The sequence below is a fragment of the Lissotriton helveticus genome, chromosome 9, assembly GCF_964261635.1.
Source record: "Lissotriton helveticus chromosome 9, aLisHel1.1, whole genome shotgun sequence".
NCBI classification, from domain to species: domain Eukaryota; kingdom Metazoa; phylum Chordata; class Amphibia; order Caudata; family Salamandridae; genus Lissotriton; species Lissotriton helveticus.
This window is the reverse complement of record NC_136070.1, coordinates 1,027,327,524-1,027,341,865: the sequence shown is the minus strand read 5'-3', so window position 1 is coordinate 1,027,341,865 and position 14,342 is coordinate 1,027,327,524. Positions and strand designations below refer to the sequence as shown.

At 41.4% G+C, this 14,342-nt stretch overlaps 1 protein-coding gene across 9 annotated transcripts in view; it reads right to left on the bottom strand.

Moving 5' to 3' along the window:
- MITF (melanocyte inducing transcription factor) overlaps nt 1-14,342 on the bottom strand; it is a 759,320-nt gene that overhangs the window by 196,155 nt on the left and 548,823 nt on the right. The window lies entirely within an intron of this gene.

The following is a 14,342-nucleotide window of genomic DNA, read 5'->3' as shown; positions in this document are numbered from 1 at the left end:
TGCCACAATTTGCAATAAAGAAAGATAATAAAATGTTAAATTCAATAAGAAATAGATACTGAAATTATTGTCTATCCATAGGTCGTGAATTGATAAACACTGACCCCAAGAACATCATTTTAATGAAAGAATGCGTATCAAATTTAACTGAAGGATACGACCAAGAGATAGTTGTTCAGGTATGTAGAGTGAATAACGATAACAATAGAGTGTAAGTGTGAACTTAGCCTGAGTGTGCCTTAAGGTAAATAAGCCTAACAATCCGGGAGGGGGACCAAATCTCCAGGGTAAAAAATGTTAACCACAAAACAATGAAATGGCAGGGATGTAAAAAAGTATACGGGAATTGTTATGCAAAATATAAAACTGCACTTAAGGATATTGTCTGACATTGAATTTTCTATCAACAGATCCATATTGTGTTGTTTTGTCCTGAAGAAGGTGGGGCTAAGCGCCGTGTCCACCAAAACGCGTCGACACTTTTAACTTTATTACATGTTTTTAATTCCATTATATGTGTTGTTTTTAAATGAATTTCCACATTGTGCATTGACATATTGAACAAACAGCATTAGGCACTGTATTAAATAAAAAAATGCGCCTTGTTCAAATTTTAAATGTATTGTAATTTATGTTAAATTTCTGGATTTTTTTTGTTGCAATTAAATCATCCTGTGCCACTTTAATTTGTTTTTGTGGTTCTACTAATAGAAATAGGTACTAATGGGCATGATTGAGTGTTGTTTTGAGAGAATGAGTAGTGGCGATTGGTAGATATCACCTCTACCTACAAGAATCTAAACCCAGGGAACACTTTCTATTTTTCTGATTATACTTTACCCAGTTCCTGTGGGTCCAGAGGGTAACTCTCTTTCGTTTTAAATTTAAAAATTCCTTAGGAGGTAGACCAGGAAAGGTGTACGCTAACTATGTGTGTCAGCTTTTTTTAATTAAGAAATTAAGTTTCAGATACATCATATTATTTATAGGAGTGTAAATCACAGTTTTACTTTGGAACGTTGAAAACGTAAAGTAAATTCTCTCTGCCCCAGAACTCACAATTCGATGTCAATTACAATATAGTGTACAAACTGTTAGCATACAACCTTGCAAGTCTAATTTTTGAATCGATGCTAGCAGAAAGGATGATTTTAAGGAAAACCGAAAAACACAATGGTGCAGATTCACAAAGGCATTTTCAGTCGGTAGTGTACAGTTGTGGCAGAGAATGTCTTCATTAAAACCTGTTTGAAGCTGTAGCGTAGCCAGGGTGTCATCGGCCCTAGTGCAAGGCAGGAAATGGCCCACTGGCTGCTGTTTCAATGATAAAATATAGCAATAATCCATACTTTTCCACCGTGGAAATGGTCGACATTTTACTATCAGATGTTTTAGTCTGTCTTGACAGTCCAACTGTCAGCTGACCTTTTAGCCTACACCAATATAACTCTACAGTTATTTGCTTCCTTACAAATACATATTCATTCTCATGCAATTTACTTCTAATGTTTCACATTTCCATAGAACATTCCTTTAGAGTCAGACCTAGTGCCATTGCCAATGCTTGTTTTTCTCATGTTACCTAGCTTGACTGTAGCTATGAAGGTAACGTTTTTACTGATTCGAAACATTTTCCTTTATATAAATGGCTGTGCATTACCCCCTCATAGATTCACTTATTTTCTCCTTCACAGTCCCCTTTATACAAAGGCTTTCTTTTGTATTGTGTTTCACACATATTTTCAATTAATGATTTTTGAATTATTGTGATAAACGAAAAAATAGGTGGAAAAAACAACAGATGTTTATCAGTTCAAGTTTTCTGCCAACCTGCGTGCACAAAAAAAATATCATTATAGTAAAGGGGAAAGGATCACAGCAATACTTGGAGGAGATGTAAGGAAGAGATCTCTCCACAGGGGAAATGTATGGTTGGAAACTTACACCCGGAGCTGCTTTTTAGATGCACTAATAGGAATGTTCTAAGCTGCCACATTTCCAAAGTCCATGTGTGACTTGCTGCTTCAGCCCAGGCTTTAACATTGCATTCTGGACTTTGTAGTCTCATTTATCCAATTAAAGCAGCAGGTCTACAAAAGTTCCAGAATGCAAAGAGATACCTTAACTCTAGCAGCTGGTGATCCATGGACCTGCGAACCTTGGCAGGTTTGAATGTATTTTGAACTGCAAATGTGGTGTATTGGCACGATGTTCAGGCGTACGTGTCCTCAAAGACTTTTACACCTTTTAGCAGGTAAATCAGGTCCAATAGCTTTAGGGAAATGCTTAATAACATGGAGAAGTGGGGGGAGATGTTGACTTTGGAACTTGGGGAATCAGGTTTGAGTCCTGGCATTGGCCCAACATCCTGTGATTCCAGCCAAATCCCTTAATCTTTCTGTGCCTTAAAAAAAAAAATCTGATCTTGTGTAATGCAATCTGGTGGTCATTTGACGTGCTCTAATGCCATTGGATCACGTTTGCTATATAAAAACTAGAGAAAATACCAGCAACCGATTTTTTTGTTGTATTTTATATAGCCCTGGAGTGAACTAGAATGCGTTACAGAGGGAAACGCAGAAATATACGCCATATGACAGCAAGCAATCAAGATGTTTATCACAATGTAGAGCAGAGAGTTTTCCACAATGCAAGCAGCAATCGGAGGTGTTTTGAGGTGGGCTTTTTAAAGTTCATTGCCTGGGTGGAGGAAGTATGGTGGGCAATGACCCAGCTGAATTGAGGGGAGTCTAAAAAGGTGACTCTAGAGTCCCCTACTAAATTGTTGCAGGGGCGTGGGAGTCCCCTTGCCAGGAGGGGCTCATTGTTCAGCCTAAGGAATTCTATACTTGCCAGGGAAGTGCTACATCACCTCTATATGGCATGGGCGCAGAGAGCAGACTGGTTAGTGTGTGTGCAGGGCCTAGCTATCATTAGTGCAGCAAGTGCACTACCATAGTGGCAGTTTTGACTCATACGTAGTGTACAGTGGTCATATGAGTGCTGCAAAGAACGTGTCCCATGCAAATCACTGGACTGTTTTTTTTGTAGATAGCTCAGTGGTTACTGGTTTTGTCACAGAGATTTTTTTGTTACTTGCAGTTCATAAGTTACAAATCTAATATAGCACTGTGTGCTATAAACGGTCGCCAATGAGTTGCATGCAAATTGCAAAGTATTGGCTAGAACGTTATGTTTTTCCCCTACTTTCATTATCCTAAGGTTGTTAAAAAGGGTGTGCTTGGGTAAAATAAAGCCAACCCCAACCACTGTGTTACGCTTCAAATACTGGGTTTCTGTTTCTCCAGACCAAGCACCTTTAAAATATACTGCCTATCAGTATGGATGGCATGTGACTGCTACATCTTGTAGTTCTCTTTGTCTTATGTAACATTTCCTATACACTGATTTACACGTGTATGTTTCATTGTATCTCTTATGTGTGTGATATAAAGTGCTCAGACACCTACACTAGTATGCGTAGCACTACAAAACAAATGGAATACATCTGAGAGAGTGTCTATGGACAGAAGAAGGGCCCTTTTGCCGGATGGTAGTGAGGGTATCCATGGAGAAGGAGGTCAGTGGGGGCCGCCAACAAAGACTGTTGCACCGGGCGCCACCAGCACTAAATCCAGCCCTGGGGGTGTAAAGTGCCCATTGGACCCCCAAAATAGCTTTTTTATTAACACCAAATCAGGGGATTGGGGCTTATTTTCCTTGGTTGCAGCAGGGTCTAGGGTATTTTTGCTACCCTAAAGTTTGTGTGGGTAAGGACGAATGAGTGAAAGCTGGAGCAAGAATAACTTTGACCGTGGCATTTTTTCTTGTGTTTACTGAAAGAAAGCTTTTAGTCAATCTGTTAGTCATGTGATTTTGGGCTATTTGTGAACACAGTGGTGAAGTCAGGGCTGAATGGAAAGGTCAAGTGGTCAGGAGGTCAAGCAAGGCAAGCACTGAAACAGCAGGGAGGGTTGTTCTTGAAATTTACACATCTCCATTGTTTATAAGACTAGGATACGGCGAATACCACAACTTTGTAGATGACCTTTCCTGTTTTTTTATGGACTGGCTTGACAACACAGCTTTTGCCAGACAATTATGTGAGCACAATTAGAAATGGATTTTGGCTCTACCTACAAGTAGGGAGCTGAGAGTAAATGTTTTGATAGGGCAGAAGATGTGTGCTACCTCAAAAAAAGAGGTTTGCCTCCACCATCTGTGATCAGTTTGTTTATTTATCCAGCTGGCTCAGCTTGAACTTTCAGGGGCACGCACATGACATTGTAATGCTGGTAAAAGTGTCTTAGATCACTAGATAATGTATGCTGTTTAGCTCTCTCAGGCCTCAGCAGAGATGGGAGGAGGGCTGTCGTTAACCTGAATGGATTTTTAAGTCTGGCTTGAAAATCTGACTGTCACCTGACCTTTTAGCCTACGCCAAAATAATTCAACAATTCTTTGCTTCCATACAAATACATATTCATTCTCGTGCTCTTTACCTGTAATGCTTCACATTACCTTAAAGCATTCCTTTATACCCAGACTTATTGGCATTGCGAATGCTTGCTTTTCTCATGTTACCTAGCCTGAGTGTGGCTATGAAGGTAGAGGTTTTGCCGATTCTAAACATTTTGTTTAATATACATGGCTGTGCATCCAACTCTTGATTCAGTTATTGTCTCTTGTTTAGTCCCCTTTAAACAAAGGCTTCTGTTTTGTGTTGCATGCATATTTTAAATGAATGATTTTTGAATCATTGCGATCAATTGAAAAATAGGTGAAAAAAACAAAAGATGTTTATCAGTTCATGTTTTCTGCCACACCGTGTGCACAAAAAATTATATCATTATAATAACTTTAATAAGGGAGGACCCATTAAACCTATCCTTCAAAGGTGTCTGAATGCTAAAGTCCTTTCACCAATGAGATTAATTTATACTTTATCACCTTGGATGCTCATGACGAGCTGAGCTCGTCATGAGCGACGGCGCTCCGGTGCTCATGACGAGCTGAGCTCGTCATGACTGCGCCCGTTCCGTGGAACGATCGCACGCTGGGCTGATTCACCTGCTGTGCTGAACGTTCCATTGGAACGGGTGCGGTCATGATGAGCTCAGCTCGTCATGAGCACCGGAGCGCCGTCGCTCATGACGAGCTGAGCTTGCCATGAGTATGGGGGCGCTGTATGCGCCCCCCCCCATGCCCCCCAGCACAGCGGGGAAAATACCGCGAGCAGCGAAGGGGTTAAAATATAATTTTACATTAATTTATAATTCCACTGAATCAACTTAAAAATACTAAGATATTATCTGCATTATAAGAACATAGCTAAAAAGAAAGGCAGGTGGTACAAAACGTTTCTGCAAGTTTTTTTTACGTTATTGCATTTTATATTTTTAAAACGCCAAGGATCAATCCCCAAAGATCTGCGGATGTTTTACTGAGAAAATAGGTGACTGCAGCAAGATAATCCCAACACAGATGTGTACTTTCCAGTATGGTGTGTGGGGTTCAGTCGAGATTGGAAAACAGAAGTACAGGCATGATGTGGGGGAATGAACAAGTAACTGGCACAGTGCTGGACTGTGCAATTTTCACATATGTACATCACGCCTATTTAGCACGCAGAGAGCTGAAGGTCAAAGCAACAACCGAGGCAGGGCAGCCTAACAGACAGTGGCATAGCTTGGGGAGGGGGCAGTCTGCCCCTGGTGGCACTTTTTTGGGGGGCGGTGGTGAGCACAAGGTAAGTTTGTTTTATTCGCCCTCCTCTTCTGACGCCTCCCCACACCCTCACTCATCGTCGTTTGTTGCCAGCACCCTCCCCCCACTCTTACCTGCCCCAGCCGTCACTGGGCGACAAACTCAAGCATCGCCGCAGGCAGGAAAAAACTCAAGCTATGCCACTGCTAACATATCCTGCCAAAGGCAGAAGAATATGACATTTCCAATGGAACGTCTTATGTCCAGCCTGACCAAATTCCCAGGGGATGTGAATGCCTCAACCTCATGCAGACATCACAAACACTCCCTACACAGAATCAATAACAACCGAGTCTTTGCAAACAAAAACCTGTCATCCCTTTAAGACACAAGAGGGCAGAATACAAAAATGTAAAGGAACATGAAAAATGAGCTTACCTACTGGAAACAATGAAATCTCCTGTCCCTGCATAATGATAGCAGCCAAATAGTGCCAGATGGAGCAACAATGCTGTGGCAACAATGGCCGGTTAACTTACACAAGATGACATCAAATAAAGGGACCAGTTACCTGAAGCCTGCTTTAATCTGCTAAAATGTTCCCCAATATACTGTGGAGAACAGTGTTTGGCACATGGAGTAGAGAGGGAAGACACCCAAATTGATGAGCAGAGCAGAATGCTGCTGGAATTGACATGCACAACTGAGCTGGGTCCTCAAGGATTATGTCCCACAACTCCCCATCACGTCTATGAGAGGTGGATCTGAACTCCACATAAACTTCGACATGGAACGATGACGGGGCATGTCATTTAAAAAGGCGGGGATATGTTCTCGGAGAGACCTATTCACACATTTGTAGAGGTATAACATGATAATGGAATACAATGGGGCAATGTTTAGTGTTATGGGACTGGTATATATGACAGATCTATATGGGGGAGTAGCAATACGAAACCAGAAAAGGATAGAAGTATACAGATCAAAGTAACATGGGGTGTAGAACATAGTATAGAAACATGACGATATAATCAAACCATAGAAACAATCAGTAAAATCCTTACAGGAATTAGGCCACACTGGGAAGAATCCATGGGCAGGGAATTTGAAGATGAAGATTAGAACAGAATTACGGAATAAGTAGCCTGGGTATCTAGGAATTGCAGTTTTAGGATAATACAGTTTAAATTCACCCATCAGGATAAGTAGAATGTTTAAGACAGGACCAGGAACCTGCCCCAGATGTCCCTTCCCTGAGGCTCATCATTACCACATGGTATGGGAATGTCGTACATTAAAGGAGGACTGGTCAAAAATACTAGAATAAGTTAAAAAGGCTGCGAATACACAGCTGACAGCCTCTCCAGAAGGAGGCCTACTAGGGGTGTACCCGAACCCTAGAGAAGCACAAAGAAGGATCTGCATATTTAACTCTAATTTATCTAAACATAAGAAATCCATGGGATCAAAGTAATAGAGTAGCCCTCCATTAACGCTGTGGAGGTCAGATGTGGTTAGATGGTTTAGAAATGGGGTCTCTAGTTTGCAGAGGTATGCACCTTGTCCAAGTAGGGACCACCACTCGAGTCAGGGTAAATCAAATATACACTAAAAGATAACCTGTGTTCACCCTCTGGTAGCTTGGTACAGAGCAGTTTAGCGTATCTAAAGAGGCAAGTGTAATGTATCTGCGAGACAGACACACACTCTGAAAACACCATATAAAGACTCCACACATGTTTAGATAATTCAAGACCAAAACAACACAAATCCAATAAGTAGATGTTATGAGTTTTAAAGGAATATAAAGAGGCCCTGGAGCGTAGAAGCAAATAGAAACTTTAGGGGGTTGAGGTCGCGAAGGGCTGAGGAAAAGTCAATAGTTCAAGTCGACCGCGATGGAGCGCAGGCCGGGGATAAGAATCTCGCAGGTCCTGTGAACAAAGTACCTTGACCCTGGACGCAAGTAGCGAGATGCGCGTTGCAGTGAGTGATGCGTCAATGTCAGGCCCACAGCTGAGGGGATGCGTCAATTTTTCACCTGTGCTGATGGCAATGCGTTGGCTTATAAAGACTAGCGTTGATTCTGAAGCCAATGCACGTGGTTCTCCAAGATGCCGAAGGGATGCATTGATCATCTTTCAGTGATGGTGGTGATGTGGTGGTTTTACCAATGGCGATACGCAGGGAGACGCCTCCAGGAGGCAGGGGATGCGATGGTCGAGGCAGTGGTTCTGGAGATGCTGCTTGGGCTCCAAAGTGTGATGCGCCAATTCTAATCCCGCAACAGGGTCGATGCACTGGATGCTGCTTCCAGCAGGCGGAGATACATCAATTTCACTGGTGCAAGTATCTGGGCCCACTTTCAGCGAACTAGGCATAGGAGTAGGGGGAGAGACTTTGATATCCCTGAGTTTCAAGCAACAGGCAACAAGCCAATAAGCCCTTCACTTGACTTCAGTTGCAAGACAGTGTCCAGCTCTCCTCAGCAGGGTCAGAGAACAGCAGGCAGCAGGGCAGCACAGCAGAAAAGTAAGCCTTCCAGGTCAGCATTCCAGCACAGGTTTAGTCATTGATGCAGCACAGCAGTTCTTCTGACAGAGTCCAGCTGTAGATCCAGAAGTGTCTGATTTGGTGGGATCAGAGACCCAGTACTTATGCCCAGTTGTGCCATCAAAGTGTGGGTGACTTCAAAGAAGGGTCTTTGAAGTGCACACAGCCCCTTTCATTCCAGCCAAGGCTCCAGCCTATCAGCAGGGGGTAACAGCAGCGGCCCAACCAGGTTAAGAGCCGCGGGGCTGGGTGGGAGGGGGATTTTAACAGACGACGATGAGGGTAAATTAATTATTTATTTAATTTTCCCTTGTGGTCCTCTGTCAAAATCCCCACCACCCTTACTTGCACGGGCCGCGACTGGGGGGTAATCAGCCCTTTGTATGGGGACAGGGCACTGCCTATTCAGATGTGTTAACCCCTCCCTCCCTTCCTGCCCAAGAAGAGCCATCAGAATGCAAATGAGTGCTTAGACACACCTAATCTTCCTGTGTTTGTGGCTATCTAAGGGGAATGCACAAAGTGTAGCTGTCACTCACCACAGACATGTATTAGGGATAGGCTTCAGGCACACCGAGCTGTAAGAGCAGAGAAATGTCAATTTTCTAAAAGTGGCATTTCTATAATAGCAATGTTAAATCTAACTTTGCCAGGAAAGAGGTTTTATCATTACCATTCCAAAGATTTCAAACATGGCACAGCTACTGCTTTCTAACCATAAATTATAGCTTAAAAGTGTATTAAGGAATGCTAGCCTATGAGAGGAGTAGTCCTCACAGTAGTGAAAAACGAATTTGGGTGTCTGTCAGTGCCAGGACATACAACACTTAAAAGTATGTGTCCTACCTTTAACTTACAAAGCACCATGCCTTATAGGCTACCTAGGGACTACCTTAGGGCTTTCCTATGTGTAAGTTTCAAGTTTCAAGTTTAATTTTATTTGTTTGATTACTTAAAATCTTACAAAAAAACAGCTAAAACTTCACCAATGTTTAAAATGATAAAACAATCGTATTTTCAATTAATTTTCAAGGAGTTAAATATATATCGCACACATTTAATTGTCTAATAGCCAGTCCTTAATGATTATTTCAAGAGCCGTATCCTTTAAAATCCATATTCACATGGTCTATTATTTGGTCAAGCAGAAGCTTCCCATTTTTTCTGTACCGCGCAAAGGAATTTGACAAATGCAGAACTCATTGGCAGATCTTCTGGATTTAGACTTACAATCAGAGTCTGTCTGCATGTCCTTACACCACGCATGATGAACATTCTTTTAAGCATAGTTTTTCTTTCGATTTCCAAATCCGGGCAAAGACACAATAAGTGTAAGATGTTTTCTTCTCCTAGTTTACAATGGTGTTATACCAAATTCTGCTATTGTGCTATTTAAGTAGGAGCTGACAATTGTGTTTGTTTTATTATTTACTTCCTGCCACAATAAACGGGACATTTTGTTCTCCTGATCGTTTTTTATTCTGTTCCATACTTTTAGTATGTGCGCCTTCCTTGCGTAGCGTTGATTGTTTAACCCAAACTCAAGTCTCACCTGGGCTTGTAAGGCATTCTTCGGGAGTAGAAATAAAGATCTGTACGTTTTGGCCACGGCTATATTAATAATCTCTGCATCTTTACCATTAAGTGCCTCACTACCATAGGTTAAGGCCGGCAGTAGTTTTGCGGCAATTATTTTTAATAAAGGATGATCGGACAGATCTCCTGTTGTTTTCTGAATGATTTTAAATGCCCCGACCAGGGAGATGGCTTTCCTTATAATGTCTGTTTTTTGTGTCTGAAAATAGCCGTTGTCATTAAAAGTAACTCCCAAGTACTCATAATCAGTGACTTGCTCTAATTTTTTGCTGTCCAAAAACCATTTATGTTTGGATTTAAGATGCACATTTTTCGAAATGACCATTACCTTGGTCTTTGCTTCATTTATTCGCATGCCATTATTTTGTGAATACCTAAAAATCCCTTCAATTAATCGTTGCATGCCCACTTTAGTTTGACTTAAAAGTACAACATTGTCTGCATATAATAGGTTAGATATCAGTTTGTTTGCTAACCTTGGAGGATGTGCGTTGATTTCATTTAGGTCAGTAGAAAGGTCAGCTAAAAATAAATTAAAAAGTAAGGGGTCCAGAACGCACCCTTGTTTCAAACCACTCGATGTAGGGATTGTATTGGTTAGTGTGTTTCCCTCACCTAACCTCACCCGTACCCGTGTGCAGGAGCCGGATCATTTTTAACAGGTTATGCGGAATTCCTTGATTGTTACGTTTGTCTCAAAGAAGTTCTCTGTCGACACAGTCAAAAGCAGACTTAAAGTCTACGAAACACAGGTATAGTGTTTTTTTAACTGTCATTGCTTTGTCAATTAGTATTGATAGTATTAAAATGTTTGTGGAAGTACCAAGGCCCTTATTAAAGCCTGTTTGGTTCGGAGGAAGTACCTGTTTCACCTTTGCCCATTCAGTTAAATTCTTCAGTAGGATTCCAGGAAACAACTTTGCGTCGGTATCCTGCAATGTTATTAGACGATAGTTTTCAAGTGATTGCCAGTTTCCTTTCTTCAGGATAGGTGTAATCAACGACCCTCTCCATGATTTAGGGATTTGGCCACTTTCGGCTACTTCTCTAAAAACATCTGTAAGAAAAATAGACCAGAAATCAGGTGCTTCCTTGTACAGAGCAAAGGGTATGCCATTAGGACCAGGCGCCCCATCCTTTTGTCTTTTAATTAGCCCGGCCACTTGAGTTTTGGTTATTAGGATTTCACAGTCGCCTTCTTGGTCAGCTTTTGTGTACATCAGATTGTCGGCTGGTTGTTTGTGCGCTTTAGATTCCGAACCTAGGTGATTTTTTAGGAACGTCACCCATTCTTCTTCTGATAAGCTAGATCCAATGGCAGCTTTATTTGGTCTGGCTAGGCCATTAATTAGTCTCCAAAATGGAAGATTTTTGTCAAGAGCTCTTGTTTGTCTTTATTTTTTTCATTCCAAATTAATTTTCTTAAAGCGCAATTTGTATTTTTTAATGATGCCAGAAGTCCTCATTGAGAGGGGACTTGGTTAGCTGTTTCCTAAGCCTGTTTCTCATGTTTCTAGTTTTCCTTACGGCATTTGGAAGAAAGATGTTAGTTTTTATTCTTTCCTTGGATTTGTTCTTTTTCCTTTGATCACCTGTCTTTTTTGTATTGTAGGTCACTATTTTCTGTGTAAATTCAGCCCACCGGTCAAGGGCAGTCGACTTTATTTGGTCGTCAAAGCATTCCTCAACTAGATTTTTTGCCATTGCTATTATCTCATCCATATTTTCGGGCTTCCATACAAGTTTCTTACAATCTGTCCTTGTAATGTCGAGTGCTTTTCAAATTTTGGGCAGAATAACTTTATCTTATTAATTTGTTGACTGTGATCACTGTTCGACACTTTTTTTAGACAGTAGGATGACACTCTGTTGAAAAGTACACAATGATGTAAATGTGTAATCAATAGATGAATTACCTCTAGTTGAATAAAAAGAATAAGCCGCTGGACAGTCCGTTGTGAATCTACCATTTAATATCCTGAGACCAAGCGATTCCATGTCCCTTACCAAATTTATCCCTATTTTATTTTGTTTGTTAGGTGTTCCAGGTTCCATTATTGGATCCGGTATTTCCCATTGTTGGTTTTGGGATTGAACAAAGTCATCCCGCACAAAGGATATCAACAAGTTTGTATTAAAGTCACCTGTTACGATATAGTCCGCTAATGGCTCTTCCAAGATTAGCTCCAGAAGCAAGTTATTTAAGGCAGTAATCATCTCTTTTTTTGATTTCTGTTTCGGAGGTATATATATATTGACTAAAATCAGAATTTTATATGACCCGCATCTGTGCGCTTTATATCGTAGTTTTACTACGAGTAAATTTGGATTATTTGTCTGTATTTGCTCATGTTTTGCATCTAATACTAATGGAACATATGTTGCCAGGCCTCTACAGGGGTGGCCAAACTTCTTGTATTTGATTGCTGGCACAAAATATCCCTTGTAGTTTTTTAACATAGGTGGGTCTATTGCCCATGTTTCTTGTAATAATATTAGTTGACTTTGATCTGAGAGACCTTCTATTTTGTCATCAATTAATTTGCTACAAATCCCCTTGATGTTCCATGAGCATATTTGTATTATAGAGGTAGCCATACTCTGCTCTTGTAATAGTACTTGTGACGAGTGTTGTCAATGTTCCTTGTTGCCGTGCAAGGCTGCTGTAATCCATAGTTCCTTTACCTCATTGGTGTCGTCTTTCTTTAGGTTCATGGGACATTTTTTATCTTCAATGAATGATTTGCCAAGAGGGTTTTTTAGAATAGAAAAGACACTCTCTTTTCTTTCAGGCAATAATTGTTTTTGACGTTCAACCTGTAGGAGTGGAGTTGGATAGACCTTCGGTAGTGGCTGGCTGATCAGTATACCCCATTCAAGAAAGGTACCATGCTCTTTCAGGATTAAGTCCGCTAATGGTCCTGTGGCTACTGTTAGTAGCGTTATCGGTAGGCATTCTTCGGGGTTTGGCTGAAAGCCCACACGTATAATGTCTTCTGAGGTTATCATTTCAAGCGTTGTGATCGATTTCAACAGTCGGAGGATATTTCCTCTATTTAGAACGTCGTGTGCTCCTTTTGATTCGTAGAGTGGTTTGAGGACAAGTTGTGTGGACCCATTTTTTTTCGCCGCTAGTGGCTCCATTTCTTCTGTCCTATGTGTAATAAAAGGGGAGTTTAAGGCTTCACAAGGGGTTTAAAATGCCAATTCGAAGTCGCAGTAAACTGCACACACAGGCCCTGGAGAGACAGGCCTGAGACAGGTTTGAAAGACTACTTGTGTGAGTGGCACAATCAGTGCTGCAGGCCCACTAGTACCAGTTAATTTACAGTCTCTGGTTATATGGTATACCACTTTACAAGGGACTTACAAGTACATTAAATATGGCAATTGTTTATACACCAATTTCAACATGTTTAGTGGAGAAGCACATGCACTTTAGCATTGGTCATCAGTGGTAAGTGCTCAAGGTCCTAAGGCCAACAAAAAGAATGAACAAAAACAGGAGGTAAGCAGGCAAAAGGTTTGGGGGAAGACCACCCTAAGGCTGACAGGTCTAACACATGCCAAAGACACACGATTGATGGACGGAATGCAGAACAAATCAAAACATTCACCCCCAGTCAAGAGATCTGGGTTAAATCCATCATTCTTTTGCTCACCATGCCACACCAGTTTAGACCTTGCCATATGCAAATCAGTCTTGACCCTGGGCCTCATGGGAACAGTCCAGCCCGAACTGCCAAGCCAGGTCCTCGCTGGACCGGAAACAAGCATCCTAGGTCCGGTTTCGGGGTGTCACCCCTCTTCAGCCAGGATAGGTTGATTCCAGTAGAACAGTGAGCTGGGACCCACGTCTGGGCATACCCGGCGCACTTAGGGCGAATAAGCAAAAGACACACAATTGATGGACGGAATGCAGAACAAATCAAATCATTCACCCCCAGTCAAGAGATCTAGGTTAAATCCATCATTCTTTTGCTCATCATGACACCCCAGTATAGACCTGGCCATATGCAAATCGGTCTTGACCCTGTGCCTCATGGGAACAGTCCAGCCCGAATGTATTTTTAACTAATGTGTATGTCCTTACTGAGGAAACCCCAGTGAATGAAGGGTAAATGGAGGTAGGTAGGCTGGTGTGGGGATGTGTTTTGATACAGCACAATAGATGCTTCTTGATGGACTCTAGAATATATGTTGGCCCCACATCTGGCCACAACCCAGGATGCACAGCCATAAAATGAGATCAGCTCACGAATCATTAAGTTCCAACCATATTTTTCATTGATAATCCATTTTATTTCCTCCAATTTAATCCAAAATCCAAGCGTATTCGTACTTCTTTTTTCAACTACAAGTTCAACAAATGCCTATCCAGGCTCCTCTTCAAAACATATGGGAATTCACCATTCCTCATAGTGCAACATTAAATAATATAATGCAATGCATTTCGGGCATTAATTGCCCTTCCTCAGAGGTAACTA